We start from the raw sequence: 14,273 nt of genomic DNA on the forward strand, positions 1-14,273 counted from the left end.
GTTCTACTGGACTTTCAAGACAGTTGCCTTGAAGTTGTTAAAACTCTGTTGCCATCTAGCGGCAAATCTGTAAAATACTAGCTACCGCACGATTAGGAAAGTTAAGGTCTTTCTCAATAGAGTGCAGCTCATGCATGTTATTATGACAAAGAGAATTCTATGACCTCTGCACTGTGCTGCCATCTTGTGAACATTATAAACAATTGTCTTAAACTAGTGAAGGAAGATTTTTCTTTAAGCTCTGCACTGTGGTGCTATCTGGTGAATATTCTCGACAGTTGCCTTGAACGTATTTGGTCTCCTCTGCCATCTAGTGGAGAATCTGTAAAATACTAGCTAACATACGATGAGGGAAGTAAAGGTCTTTACCAATAGAGTGCAGGTCAAGGATGTTATTATGACAAAGAGTTTCCTTCGACCTCTGCACTGTTGTGCTATCTGGTGAACAGTTTAGACAGTTGTTTAAACTCGAGACGAAAATCATGCTTCCGCGTGTGTTCTGTTGTGACATCTGGTGAACAATTCTGACAAATGTCTGAACTTCTTTTGTCATTTCTGCCATCTGGCGAAGAAATCTCTAAATACAAGATAAAAAGTGAATGTGTTCGTTACTACAGTGAAGGTCATTTTTGTTATTGTGACGAAGACTTTGCTTCCGGAATGGAATGAGAGGTAAGAAAAGTTGTTCGTTACACCTCTTTGAAACTTATTCTACGTGCCTTCATTGCCCCTTGGTCAAAACAGGCATCTACTTATGTAATGATGGTAATTATTTCAAGCACATGGGGCTGGGGAGGAAGTGGCTTTTCCGAGGCACCCGAGCTATCCATTGTTCGGGAGTATATCCGGTCACTTGGCCCCGGGATATATAAATTCATGGTACTAGTCCTCCGGATTGGTCTTTGGGCGATAGGCTGACCTATAACCTACCCCTTCAAAAGAAACTTTGCTAGGAAAGCGCACAAAATAGCAGAAGCCAAGACCTCGATCTGGGTTGTAGTGCACTGAATAATGATGATGAAATGACGGGATGATACATGCTACATTAGCATTAAATGACTGCTTCTTTGGTTAATTAATATCAACGTCGATCATCATAATTTTTTTTACTGCAACAAAAATGTTGAAAGATATTGACTTTACAAAAGAAAATTGTTAGATTATTGGCTGGTGTAAAACCTAGGAATTCATGTAGAAGTCTGTTTAAGAGAGTGTGAGCTGTGGGTTCAGATGAAGTAAGTGCTTCAGTAACTGTATGAAGGAAAGTGAGTGTGGAAGAAGCCTTCATGTGTGTTTTGTATGATTCTCTGAACTTTTTTTTTGTGCTCAACTTCCAAACCATCTTCATGTAATAATGTTTTGTTTTTTATTTTACCTCTTCTTTGTGAATACATATTCTCATTAATGAACTTTATTGTAAATAACCAAGAACTTTTCCAAATTAATTCTGCTATACACAGTGTTAACACAAGGAATAGAAATCAGCTTCATAGACCAATTGCCAACCTCTCATGTTTTCAGAAGAGTGCATATTATGCAGGGATCAAAATTTTCAACAGTCTACCATCAAGTCTCACGAGTCTTGTAAATAAAAAGGCACAATTTAAAGTAGCATTGAAAAGATACTTAATTACACACTCCTTTTACTCTGTCGATGAATTTCTAATGTTTACAAGTAAGTCATAATCTATCTATTGTATATAATGGGTGGATTTATTTGTAACTTATCTCTACTTCATGTGAACCCTTTGTATTTTGTGACTTTATATAATAGTATGACTTGTATTTGTATAACATGTATTGTATTATTGTGACTACATCCTATTGTCATCTGACTAACTCATGGATCCATGGAATGTAATGAAGATGGATGTATGTATGTATTGCACAAGAATATGTTCCAGAACATATTTTGATGAAATGACTAAGGTTAGAGTTTGATTTGTCACATAGGACGTAAGTGCTGGTAAGATGTTTATGTAGACGGAAAAGCATAATTTAGAAAGTAAATTAGAAATCCTCCATTCTAAAATTTTGGGTTTTGGAAATTTGGATTTGTTTCTTGTCCATTGAATTTTATGTAAATGAGTGGTTTGTAATGTCAGCTGTAAGTATAGTGAGACATTTTTTTTACTTTACTTAAATCTTTCTGAGCACCTTCGCCGTGTTCTTCATTTGTCTCGTTTGTAAATAACCACTTCCGGAAATACGCTGATGATTTCAACCGGCGTCTTTACATGATTTGTTGCCTCGTAACTCCGCGTGCGTTTCTGTGGCCTCGAGCGAGTTTTACCCACCCCCCAGACGACATGAACGAACGTGAGCATCGGTGCAACTGCACCGACACTTTGTCCAACATAAATCAGTCTGCGTACGAGATGCCAACTTTTCCTCAACTCATTTCCCTTTTCCGTAGAACTCCATCCTGCGCCATCTTGCCCTACAGGTTTTCACAGCGGCGAGTCTGGAGACGACTGTCTTCTGGGTTTTGGCGTCGTGATTTCCAACGTTTCGGAGATCCTTGTTGCCTCCATCATCAGTGCGATGAATAAGATTAATAGACAGTAAGACTGTGGGTCATGTATTGAAAGGATGGTTGTGTGAACAGAAATAAATGAGCGTGTCATTAAGGTAGATATTGGTAAGGTTTCGAGGACTGGAGGTGGCCTTAACTGGCTCAGGATCGTGGCCAGTGTTGGGCTTTCGTATCAGAGGTGCTGACATTTCAGGTTTTGCTACCAGAATGTTAGTTTCGTCAAAACTCAGTGACCCCTGCTTTAAATGAACGCGAGTCCACTTGTTTTGAACTGCGAAACAGAAGTTCAAACCCACGTCATGACGGAATCCTTAAACTGGATCAGTGCCACTTCGGCTTCGTATTCCGGGGATCCTGGGTTCAAATCTCAGACCGGAGACAGACGATCGTAAATGGTGTTTTCGTGGGTTTACTCAGTCTGTCCAGGAAAATTCGGGGATAGCATCGAAAATCGTGAACAAAAGAATTTAAAAAAAACTCCTGTGAGAGGATTTCTGGTATAAGTTCAAATTTTTGGTCTTATGGGTTTTTTCCGATGTAGTTTTCAGTTTCGGAGGAATATGCTACTTCCATCTTCAGAGATGAACTTCGCTTTTCCGAAAATTTGGTGTGCATGGCGCAAGAACCCAAAATACCACAATTTAGAACGTGTAGCCTCGTCAACAATAAATTTGTGTCTATTTGTAATCATCACCAAGACACGAATTTAGAAAGCAGTGGAAAGAAACAAAATACAGTCAGTGGCCTAGGACATCTCTAAATGTTTTCTTCCCCTCGGAGACTCGAGGGGGGAGTGGCGGTTGAGGTGTTACGAGCTCTTTTGTGCAGACAGGTAACAGAACTCCGAAATAACATTCCAAAGGTTAAATAATGCGCGTTTGTGAGTTTACGCCGTTCAGTTTGCACATGACTCCACATCTGCTGGGTTTAAACTCTGCTGAACTGTTAATAAATAAACAAATCTGGGCCATTAACTCTAAATTAAAATGAACTGCACCAAAACTGCGTTCTTTTCTTTTTTTATCTTACGAAACTTTATACACCGAACAGTTCGGTCTGAATACTTCTCAGACACGTCAAGGATGTCGCCACCGAATTACACGCTATCGGAACTATTAATACAGAAACTTTTAACTAAAAAAAGATTGGTGATGTGGGAGTGAAAATTTAGACTTCCTTGTTCATTCTCGTGCATTCCTGCGTCTATTACATCACAACTATACGCACTGCTAGCACAGAAGTGTAATAAGTTAGGAAATGTACGCGTCGCGTAACAATTCTCTCTCCCCCCCCCCTCTCTCTCAATGTCCCTGAACTTTCAATTCGTGAATTCCGATCTCCGATGCTTTGTTATAAACATCGCAAAACGGGACGAGGGAGGGGGGGGGGGTAGGCGTGGGAGTCCGATACGAAATTTTATAAAAAGAAATCGGTCGAGATGTCAACAGAAAAATCCCGTCCCTTCGTCTCGTTCAGAAGTTGCGTCGTCCGTCTGTACGCATAAAACAACTCGAGCACGGACAAACCGATTTTGATTAAATTTCATATTCGAGAAGTTTACAAGAATTGTGCAGCTACTTCAGTTTTCATTTAGAAAATTTTAACTGCTGCTTTATGTAAGAGTATAAATACTTTTTAGAATATCTGCCGAACGCAGTCTTGTATTTAACACACCTGTAGAAACCCTAGGACGCAAAGTACGCGTTAGATCGAGTGTTCAAATATTATTAAAACGAGCCTCGTGATTCAGAGGCAAAGGCAACGCTGACGTCATTTCGACGAGGTTTTGAATCTGCCCGACGTGTTGTTTAACGACGCCCTCTCTGTCCACTGCAGGTGACGGTGAAGATTGGATTCAGGCTCGAAAAAGCTGTTATATATATGTAGAGAGACCTGCTACCTAGAAATCGTGTTCTTCTCTGCCCAATCGCACGGTAGGAAAATGTTTTTCGCGTATAACAGCAGCGCACTAAATAATGCAGATTGTTCTGCAGAAGAAGGGTTGCCGGTGAACAAGGTGTGCTGGAAATATTCCGGGAATGCGATATGCCGACCAACTTAATGAGTGCATCAACTGCGCAGTGTCTGGGGAGGGAGCTCGACGCGATTCCGAGAATTTAGTTAGCCCCAGTGAAAAATTTCGCTTCACAAATGAACCGAATAACGTAATATTTCCCTCAGTGGCTGTTCAGGGTGTGGCAGGGCGCATGAAAGTTCCGGTTTTCGCTGTCTGTCATCCTCCCCCCACCCCCACCCCACCCCAGGCGGGAAATGCTTGCGCAAATCCAAAACATGTTCCTCGAGACGCGTTTGCCCTACTTCGGCGAAAGGGTTCCTGGAACCGATACATTCATTTGCTGCAGACAGAACAAGCAGCGTCCGGTGGAGACAGCGACCTCGAACCCAACCCCCAACGTCGTGAAACTGGCGTTTGTTCTCGGAAGTGACGAGTCTCATGATCGCCGTTTTCCTCATTTCCTTTCTCGGATTTACCGTTGGATTCCAGGGCACTGGTCGAATCCTCAGAGGACCTATTCCAGCAGCAGACACGCCCTTTCCGACACACGTGACCTCATCTTCCCTGAATTTCCTTCCCATCATGCATTTTGCAGTTGCTGTCAAGGAAGTGAAAAGCGAGAGATGAAACGCGCTCACATCCAGCTTCGCCAACACAGTCCTCGCACGAGGTTTCGTACTGCCAAGAGCTCGAGAATGATTCGGCTTGCGGGCCTCGTGAGACGCTGACTGCCGTGCAGACGGAGGTACCGAGAACTGAGAGTTCTGTACTGGATCGCTGCGTCGAAGGCACGAACATCGTGATGATTCTGTGTTTTCCTCAGCCCCTCCGTATAACGAGGTTATCGCAGTGTTGAGCTCTGTTCAAATCTCTCTCATGCGGCACCAGCCAGTCGAATTGCATTTTCTCTTCTCGGATTCCTTAATCCGTAAAGGAAAATGTTGGCACAGCCCCTTCGAACAATCAACGACCACCTGAATCCAAATCATTCCCACCGAAAGTTAGGGGCGAGTGGTTAGCATCCTCCCTCATGTTACTGAGGCCAGAAATGGATTTATGCGGTGGGAGATAGACTGTCTTTTTCCTCTCTCTCTCTCGTGGTTTTCGTCACTGTCTCCAGACAAAAGCCTGGATTACACCTGAAATAATGCCAGGGCATTTCTGCGAAATCTGACCGACGTTCTGTTTCATAAGAATAAAGAATTATTTGAGTAGTCAAATGGACTGAATATCGATTGCTCGGGTAATGTCCTCCCTACGAGGTTAAGAAATTAGATCGCTGTCCTTGAACTAAGCAAAGCCCGTCCTTGGCTATACCAGCATCTGCATAAAAAAGGCTGATCCTTTACACATTTAGAGAAATAATACAATCGGAATGTTTCGTTACACAATTTGCGAAATTTAATTACAGGCAAAATGGGCTGTTTACACGGGAGACCCCGAACAGTCCAGAAGGAGATTCGAAGCTCATGTAATCGAGACCGTCCGCGTACATCGCGTGCCATAAGCGCATTTCGTCAACTCAAGATTTGTTCACGCGCTCATACAAAATTCACAGAAATGAGGGAATGCCAACGAAGTTTGCATATTTTTTATTATCGTGACTAAAATGCATGCAAGTGCTTATTAAACGTCGCTTTAATTTTTATGTGGTCACTCATTTACTTATTGGAAGCTGATTGTTGACAGATTCAGATGGTCTTGGCTTTGTATTACGAAATGACCAATGGATGTAATTTCTCATGACGATATGGTTTTAAAGAACAGATGTAAATAAAATCTTTCGCCAGTTTTAGTACTCAGACAACTTCAATTTAGAATAATACAAATAACAATGTTATTAAGGCCTGTTTGATGCAACAAACATGAGCGTGTGTAATTGGCAAGCCTGGCGCTGCCTGCATTAATTTTCTGTCCCACGGTTGGCTAATAAGTTCAAATAATCCTGGGGGGAAAAAAACTATCAGTTTTTTTAAAAGTGTTACGTCCTTCGATTTTTTCTGTAGTGTTAAATTTTTTTTTGCTGAAAATCAGACGTTTTTATATCCTATTTATTATTTAATCGCGAGTTTCCCCAGTTCTTCCCGAGATTAAAACTGTCCGGGAATTTTTATCTGTAAATGAAGTAGGCGATTAAATCAGCTCGGCAGCAGGGATCCGAAAGGACTCTTCTGAAATGGCAATGACATCAAAACCGAAAGATCTGACCCTTCAGATTTATCGATAAAACGCAGAGCATCTAAGAATATTCCTCGAACCTACGCAAGAAGTTGGAACGTTATGGATTGCAGAGGGAGAATGAGTTGCTGTCGTGTTAGAAAACTAAGCAACAGGCAAGGAAGATTCTGGCCTGTGTGTTTTGTTGCCGCCCGCACGAATTCCTCCTCTCAGCATCTTTATATTGTGGCTCTATTTAGCTGGTGACGTCTGCCGGTTACCTCACCCCCAGCGCCGTCGTAAGAAATTGGGCACCTCATTCATTCTTGGGCGTCGTCCTCAGACCGACCCCAATTACGTTCCATCCACCCACTCACAACAAATCAGTTACGACAACTTCGTAGTGCCAATTTGTAAGTCAGTCAGAATCGGAGATAAAAAGATCGCGTTAAAGGCTTGCTCGTTTGTAGAACAGAATTTACAGGAGACAAACTTTATCTACACCACGCGTAATTAATTTTGAACACCTCGAGGCATGATGTTCTTCCGAAACGTCGGCACCTACCGACACGGTAAACAACACGCTGAAAACTTTCTCTTTGTAAAGGATGTATGATGTTCCTAACTCACTGCACCCTCTCTCTTAATTTGCTATGGATATTAATTTTAATTAATTATTATAATTCCCAAGCATTTGTTACCAATCGTTAAATCATTGCCATTAGGCTGGAGTGAAATGACCGGTTGTAAGACAAAAACTGAGAATGACAAACGAACAAATCCACCGACATCCGAGATCTTGCAGCTGTTAAATCGCCACTGAAGCCGACTGCATATCTCAGCGGCAGGAGGGCGAAACGTCGTGGACGATACAAATCTTTGCGGAAAGCTCAGTCTCATTAAATTTTCAACAGAGCGTGAAAGTATCTATTGAAGACATCAACAACCGGATTTTCAGTGATATTAACCTCGAGGCGTGTTACAGACGAAGCCGGGAGGCGAAAGTTGACAACGCCACACCAATAACAAATACAGTTCCTAAGTTGACAACGTTTTGAGACGTAGGACATAAGAAAACAGTCTTGCAACAGCTGTATTTAGATGAGACTGCAGATTCCTGTGTTGTAAGAAGATGATAAAAAACTAAGATTACGGTATCTTCAGGTAACGAGCCGAGCAGCCCGCCCGCGTTCTCAACCTTCAGGTATCCGAGGGTCTGAGTCACATGTCACGGACATCCGCCCGTTGTAGAAAAGGAGTTCCCTGTCCTAATGACACCTGGCGGCCAGATCGAGAACTAATTTCCGCGAGTTCCTGCCTTGTCCTCAGTAAAACGTTTGTTTTATGTCAAAATTATGCTTTAGAGTGTGGGTGTTGTTGTAATTGAGGCGATAGATGTTTATCGTTTTAAAACTCGGTGGTAATTATGTCTCAACAATCAGCAACTCACAGAATGCGTTTATATTTAGACGAGGCCCCAGCTTAAGAGAGCTGATAATCACATAACCTGTGAATCGACCTAAATATGAAATCGTTGGCTACTAAAAATATAAGCCTGCTGTAAAATACCCGAACAAAGATGTAATTAATAAATGAAATAAATGCGATTTTTTACAAGAATAAAAGAGATGCCAGAATACGTAATGTTTCTAAGACGTCGTTCGGAATTTGCAAGACATGTGCTCTCGCGCCATCATCAATCATCATCGTCATTACAACCTGAGCAGCGTGTGGCGTCTGTTCATCCCCAGGGACTGCCAATTGATTCGCAGCTGTCTTGACGGAGAAGTCAAAGAGAATTCGAAACACCAGCAACATTAGCGACGCCATTGAAATGAACGGGCCCAAATGAACCGACGCGTATGAGACCTGAAGTTTTCACGGCCGTGAGGAATATTTATTTCTTAATCGCGTCTTTATTTTTTTATATTATGGCGCCGAGGTGAGTCGTAGGTAGATGCCAACATTTCTGAGAAAAATACCGCCTCCATTTTCAGTGCTGAAGATGGAGGCGGTATATTTCTTAGAAATGTTGGCATCTAGCGAAGAGTCTATACGACTTATAATCATTCTCAGCTTTTGTGTTTAATCCCATTTTATAGAGTATTTTCCGTTCGTGAATGCAATTGACTTCTCAGAGGTTGGTAATTGAAACGATCCGAATTGCAGGGCTTAATTAAACGCCGAGGAAAACTTTACTTTTCTCTCATCTTTGGTTTTTGAAACACGTCTTTCAGTCACAAAGAATAAGCCAGAGTAGCTGTCGTAACGAAAATTTAAATTATATTTAGATATACAATAAAGAAGAATATATATATGAATTAATTTGCATTAAATTTTGTAGCCAGCAAGCAAGCCGGATGGTCCCTGTAACAACTTCTTTTTAAGGAAGTTCTAAAAATATCGCTGGAAAATTTTCTGTGCTGAAACACGTTGAAGAGGCCATAATTTGAGCTAACTGCACGCAGCATTTCAGACGAAAATAGAAACACCCACGACTTTAGGAATCTATACAAACAATATCAATGGGTTAAGAATAGATATTTGACGGGGTATGTAGTATTCTGGCGGGATGCAAAATATTTCACTTGTGTGACGTCAGGCCTAGGCTCGTTATTATGTGAAAATAAACCAAACAGGCAGAACTGTGTAACCTAACCTGCCCGTGTTCAAAAGTACACTACATAAACGTAGTTTAAGGCGTAATAATTGACATGAAATTTCCTTATTATGACTGAAACAATATGGAAAAAAAGCCTGCTTGAAATTTTAACATTTAATCTTCTGTTGATCCTTACTCGTGTGAACAACGTATATATTTGAGGAGTGCAACGGGAAAACCGTGAATACTCTTCCAGTAATTTTGTTTTCATAAATATCACTGTCTTCATCTTGAGCGCAAGACAGCACATCCTAGAAAAACAATGAATTCTGCATTAACAGTTGAAAGCATTAACAATTATAAAGTTATGAAACGTATTGTAAACGCATATTAAATTAGAAAACTACAAAATCTTATTATAGTTCTCTTTACCGAGCCGAGTCCTAAGAACATTTTTTTACTAAGAAAGGGTAAATATCAGTTTGAGAGAAAATTTCTTTTGTGGGGGGGTCTTCATAATTTGTACTGTTCGCCCTAAATGTTGGGCAGGTTAAATCAAGGAGAATGAGATTGGCGGAAACGTAGAATGCATGGTGAAATGATAAATGCTCGCAAAGTTTTAGCCGGAAGTGAAATTGAGATCCCAAAAAAAAAAAAATATATATGGGATGGAAGTTTTAAGATAAAACCTACAAAAACAAGGTATTAGGTTGTATCCCACTCCTAAGATCGGGACATTGAACGAGAAAAGTGTACGGAGTTTGCTAGTTGTGTCACTTGCAGCCGTTCACAGGCAAAGATCAGTTCCTTACGCAACGTTGCGTAATGTTGGCAACGCTACCAAAATTCGTCACCACGAACAGAAAAATGCGCACTCTTCTTTCAGAGGCCATCGAAATTTCTCAAAAGCTGCTCGTCCGAAGTGACCTTGAATCCCGTTAATGTTAGTACAAACGTTAGGACCTTAGAGTTAATGGATCATAAACCGAATGCAGTGGTCGTCTCAAAATACTCAAAATTAATTCTACCTATATATTTATTTTGTACAGTCTATACACAAACGTTTGAAGTTTATTGGTGTTGTAAAAAATTATATAATATTAAAACATTTTATTGTGTAAAATATTATATTAGCGCTCTTAATCGTAAATACGATTTTACATTATATTTTTTAGCACTTTTTATTAAATTGCATTAAATATCTAATAGTTTTTTAAAATATTTTAAATTGATAAAAACCTGAAGACGACGGTATTACCCGTCGAAACATGTCGTTTTAATAAAAAGTGCTAAAAAAAATATAATGTAAAATCGTATTTACGATTAAGAGCACTAATATAATATTTTACACAATAAAATGTTTTAAAATTATATAATTTTTTACAACACCAATAAACTTCAAACGTTTGTGTATAGACTGTACAAAATAAATATATTTAATCAAACACAAGATACAAATTAATTCTACCTGTTGTTTTGTATGCGTACGAAACTCGGTCTCTCGTGTAGAGGACGCAGATAGAGGGTGTTTATGAGAATAAAACACGTGGATCTCCTTCAAGATGTAATTCCAGTCCACTTAACGTCTGTATCATTTCTCCCGACGCATTCTGCACGTGAATGCCGATCAATTGCTCGTCTGGTCACGCGCGATCAATTTTTTTTTAAATGTACAATTTCCTCTCGTTTGAAACGAAACTTAAAAGTGATCATTCTAGTCTTGAAATGTTTCCAGTTTGTAACCTGATTGCTTTTCTACGAACCTTGTGGTTGGCAGGTAGATTTTGATTTTCTGAGTGAAAATGAATTTGATTTTTCTGTGTATGAAATATCGGCTGGATGAAGTGATGACGCATGGACCTTAAATGATGGGGAACCTCCCCCCCCCCCCCCACACACACACACAAACTGAAATTCGTGTGCGTTCGTCTCGATCACAACCCAAGTTTTGGTTCCGGGGGACTGACTAAATTGAGTCTCGGTTGGGACAGGTCAGAATTCCCCCTCGTCGCTCGTCCACACTCATTCACAGTCACTTCGTGACCCCGTCGCTCGCTGAAACGCCTGTAATTAATTGAACTGGTTCAGGTGTTTGTTCTGAACTGGTTCTGCAACTCTACTTAAAATGAAGTTGTTACAAGGAAGGAGAAGCTTGAAGCTAAGCTCGTAAGAACAAAGTGAGTGAGTGCAAAAGCGCGTAGAATTTTGGAAGCGCTGACCAACCTCGCCTTCGACGAGAGAAGAATTTGGAAATGCCAAGGGCTGACGTCTGTGGGGGGAGGGGGAGGGGGTGCCGATTTTGTTCTGTGTGTAAGTGCGTCTTGAAACAGAATTTGCACATTGACATGGAGCCAGTGTGCCGATGAAATTGTTTGGGAATTTCCAAGGAAAACTCTCGGAGCGCGTAACACTGTGGTCACCCTTGGGAAGACACGACGTACAGGCACGAGGGTGGATGCTGACAAGTGGATCAATGGCCCGCCCACGAGCGAATCTCGCGAAACCGGACCCACGATGCAGAGTCAAATTCTCACACCCACGCCGACGGTTCATAAGGGAAATTTAAACAAGTGACGAGCGACGTTCGCGTTACATCAAAGATACGAAAACAGCGGCCCAAGAGCCAAGTGGCGACTCCGTTTTGTCGTGAAGAAAAGGAACTTAGGTTTTGAGGTGGCTGTGTTCTGGTAGAAGTTTGCCGAGAGGCACTTGTTGCCTCCATCCCTGAAGATGGAGGCAGTATGCTCCTTCGAAACGCTGATACGTTCGTACAAGTCCACACAGCGTTACCACCCAGAAGACCGACACCGACAGAAGTTTCGCCACTTTAAAATTGCAAGCAATTGGAAAAATGGAGCAGAAAATGTTACTGGAAACTGACCCATTCGTCTCTAATCTTGATTGCACAGCAGTGACACTATTTAAGAGACAGAAAAAACACATTTTCTAAGTCGCCTGTCCAGCGCCGCGTTATTAACAAACTGCCGAGATCCGTCTGAGCATTAATCTGTACATTAAATGACTACGCGTTACGTAAGAAGAACGTAGTATCCTGTTTGTTCAAGTTTGTGACGTAATGCCACGTTTGATAAGCCATTGCGTGTTTCGTGCTGAGATGTGGGAACACAGAAGCACCCCAGACACCTCCTTGGGGTCCTAACTAAAGGAATTGCCACCGCAAGGAATTATGTGTTTGACCTCGTGTTTTAGAATCGAGATGCCTGATCGAGATATATTTATTCTTCGGCGGTGAGGACGACGATGTTACGCCGTGGAGACACTAGGTGGATACCAACGTTTCAGAAGAACATACTGCCTTCATCTTCAATCTACCTGCGAGTCCTCACGGCGTCACAACCCATAATACCAACACCGACGACGTCTTCACCGACGCCGTGAGAACCTCGAATCTCGAAAGGCGAGCCCATTTTTGATAACTGGAAGCAGTAGTCGAAGTTTCGGCGCTGCTTCAAATGAAAGAACAACCCAGATCTTACTGAAGAATAACCGATTAAGACGCTCCGTTTGATTGGATGTTTCAGATATCACGTCACTGTTCCATTCGTCGCAAGATCTCAGGAGATTTTTCTCGAACGCGCGGTTGACAAAGCGCGGTCCCGTTGTCTTAGCCGACATTCACGCGCTTCCCGGAGCAGAACGTCCTTGGGTCCACAGGAGCCCTCCTCAGCATCCGACAAGAGACACTTCCCCGTTCAACCAAGTTCAGAGAAAATTCCCCGAACTGTCCTTCGGCTGCTCGGGATTGGCTGGCGACAGGGCCACAGCCCTTTTACGTTTTTAGTTGAATGTGTAGTAAAAGCGACGACACTCCTGCCTGATTAACTCCCTCTTTACCTCTTAGTCCATTTCTCCGAGGATCAAATGTTTTCGTCTCACGTTTGCCTTCGAGTGTTTGCATACTCCATTACAACAGACGATATCTTAGAACCATTAAACCAACAGCACACCACTCACGTGTGCCTCTGTATTCTGTATGTATTGGCCTCAAGAGTAAATGAAAACATGGACATTTATTTAAGCAGTAAATGATACGACCTGAAGCCCATATTCACCTTTACCTTATCGGTGACTTTAATTTCTTTTAAGTTTTTATCATATTTTAGATATACGGTCTAGACATTGCAGCAACCGAGTAGCCTACACGCAGAGATTGTGTGTTTGTTGAGAGAGACACAGCCGCTCAGCCAGTCAGAAAATTCTTTGCCTTTTTGGAACTCAAAACCTTACAGAGCTGAACACGTAGACATTAAGTTTCTCCAAAAACCACTGTTATTCACGGCATGAAGATCCAAATGGGCAACATCATTACTAGCCTTGAAAGTTCCGGTCACATGCATTACCATAATGATTTATTTAAGTGCGCCTGTATGCCATATTAATTAAGACGTGTGTGATATTAATCTAATAATCCTACACACTGAATTCTGGGGTGTAAAGACAAACGGAGCGTTTAGGACGCGACTCCTAGGAACTATTTTGTTATGATATCACACGCAGGAGTGACACATGAAGCAAGAATTCAGTTCGCAAAATCCCGATGAGTTAAGTTTTACGACCTGTTTGTGGTGGACAAAATGGCGCTGGGACAGGTTTTCCTCCGAGTCCTTCGGATTTCCCCTGCCAGTAACATTCCAGCGCGGCTCCATATTCACTCACGTTTTATGTGGGGGTTGGACAGTGGGGCCTTTAGCGATAGCGGTTCCACAAAGACGCAGACTCACCCCCTCGCAACAGTAAGAATCGAGTCGAGGGACAACTGAGATGTTCTCCGACCGTTCATTTTTCACTCCGATTCTGATTGATACGAATTAATTCGACCGTACGGAAACGAACCCACACACTCGCGCGTGTGTATACCGCGTGTTCCAAGTGTGCAACATGAAAATAAGTAATAAGATATTTGTCATCTTCCAGGCGAGTACAAGTTTATGGCACATATG

At 41.7% G+C, this 14,273-nt stretch overlaps 1 protein-coding gene across 2 annotated transcripts in view; it reads left to right on the forward strand.

Moving 5' to 3' along the window:
• Positions 1–518: 518 nt before the first annotated feature.
• Positions 519–14,273, forward strand: part of mav (TGF-beta domain-containing family member maverick) — a 47,386-nt gene continuing 33,631 nt past the window's right edge. Inside the window, exons 1-3 of one of the 2 annotated variants that reach the window (XR_015537089.1) lie at positions 519–672; positions 12,523–12,730; positions 12,855–13,346. The gene's annotated coding sequence lies outside the window, so the exon portion shown is untranslated. Of the gene's footprint in view, positions 673–12,522; positions 12,731–12,854; positions 13,347–14,273 lie in introns of those variants that run through there. The other variant, XM_022070947.2, reaches the window with a different exon arrangement.

Source organism: Zootermopsis nevadensis, unplaced genomic scaffold (assembly GCF_977971745.1).
Source record: "Zootermopsis nevadensis isolate Lab colony 2312 unplaced genomic scaffold, Znev_1.0 Znev_ptg000025l, whole genome shotgun sequence".
Lineage (NCBI taxonomy): Eukaryota > Metazoa > Arthropoda > Insecta > Blattodea > Termopsidae > Zootermopsis > Zootermopsis nevadensis.